The sequence below is a fragment of the Daucus carota genome, chromosome 3 (genome assembly GCF_001625215.2).
Source record: "Daucus carota subsp. sativus chromosome 3, DH1 v3.0, whole genome shotgun sequence".
NCBI classification, from domain to species: Eukaryota; Viridiplantae; Streptophyta; class Magnoliopsida; order Apiales; family Apiaceae; genus Daucus; species Daucus carota.
Window position 1 is genome coordinate 36,813,260 of NC_030383.2, and position 1,748 is coordinate 36,815,007.

Consider the following 1,748-nt stretch of genomic DNA (forward strand, 5'->3'; position numbering starts at 1 on the left):
TTAGCAATTGCATGTTAGGTATGATTATGTGATTTGTTCGAACCGATATCTATTTACCATCGGAAGTTGGATTTAGATGGTTGTGATTTATCCAATAAGGACATGAAATTCTCCATGGAAATAGGTAGAATGGATTGTTAGGAAGTCCGGATGCTGTGTTTAATGTCTCTAAATTGCATGATACCATGGAAATAGGCTTGATTGTATATTTGGAGAAGCCATTAATACTCGGAAGAGGTTATTGGTATTTTATAGGGTGCATCTTTCCTCTTGAGTAATATATCTGATTTATTGGGGTAGGGAATCGTAATTGCATTGATTCATTCTAGTGGGGATACTTAATACTGGATGTTTTTAGTTATTTGATAAAATCCTTAATTGCTTTAGTATAATTAGTTTAATAAATCTCAAAATATTATTGTGTTCCTTGCTTAGTTAAAATTGGTCAAAAATAACTAGTGTTTGACACATTTGTCTCTGTGGGATCGACTCTGACTTGCCCTACTACATTGTTAGGAGGAATTGTTAGAATTATTATTTGATAGGTATACGACAGCCTTGTCAAATTTTTGGCGCCGCTGCCGGGGACAAAGTGGTGTTAGATTAGTCTATTTTTGATATCTTTAGCTAAGTCTTTAGTTGTGTTGCTTCGGCTATTATCTCTTGTTTTCTGATCCTTTGTTTCTAGTTTTCTTGATATATGCACACTCGCAGTTCAGGTACAGAAAATTTGATTCCACTTGATCCTGAAATTGAAGCTACAGCAAGAAAGCAATCCGGTGAACAAAGGAGAAACAAAAACAAGGAAAATATGGGCGAAGAAGTACCAGCGAAATCTTTGAGGGAGTATGGTATGCCAGACACTACAGGCGTCATGTCCTCTATTCTCAGACCAGCTGTCACAGCTACTCACTTCGAGCTCAAGCCTCAGTTCATTCAATTCATCTCTAATGATTCTTTTGCGGGCTTGGCTTCTGAAAATCCAGTTGATCATCTCGAGAGTTTTCTTGAAAAGTGTGATATGATAAAGCTGACCAATGTCCCAGATGATGCTATCAAGCTGCGTTTGTTTCCATTTTCTCTTCGGGATGCAGCTAAGGATTGGTTGAAAGATGAAGGGCCAAACAAATTTACTACTTGGGATGCTTTAGCAAAGGCCTTTCTACTTAAATTCTTTAGCCAAAAGAAGACTGCCAAGCTAAGGAATGGCATATCTAATTTTCGTCAAGAAGATGATGAATCTCTTCATGATGCCTGGAAAAGATTCAAACGTCTCCAAAGACAATGTCCTCACCATGGAATTCCTGATTGGTTGCTGATCCAAACATTCTATAATGGGTTGACACAAGAGTTTCGAATCTTTATCGATGCTGCATCTGGCGGATCGGTTATGGCAAAAAGTACCGATGAAGCAAGAACTCTTTTGGATGAGATGGCGTCTAATGATAACTATCCGTATAGTGATCGAATTCAATCTAAGAAGGGTGGTAAGTATGAGGTTGATTCTATAACCATGCTCAATACTACTATGCAAGCAGTTGTTAAGAAGATTGAGCAATTAGATGCCAAAATAGCACCTACCGTTGCTTCGTGTGAAATATGTGGGGTACAAGGGCACAATCAACATGCTTGTCAAAACAATTTACCTGATGCAGCTATGGAGCAAGCAAATGCCCTTTACAATCAAAATCAAAGGCAACAATATAATCCTTATTCCAACACGTACAACCCAGGTTGGAGGGACCATC

The 1,748-nt window shown here is 38.2% G+C and overlaps 1 non-coding gene across 1 annotated transcript; it reads right to left on the minus strand.

Moving 5' to 3' along the window:
- Window positions 1-1,195: 1,195 nt before the first annotated feature.
- Window positions 1,196-1,302, minus strand: LOC135151878 (small nucleolar RNA R71). The gene has a single exon (XR_010290785.1). It is a non-coding gene; the product is annotated as a small nucleolar RNA R71 (small nucleolar RNA).
- Window positions 1,303-1,748: the final 446 nt, after the last annotated feature.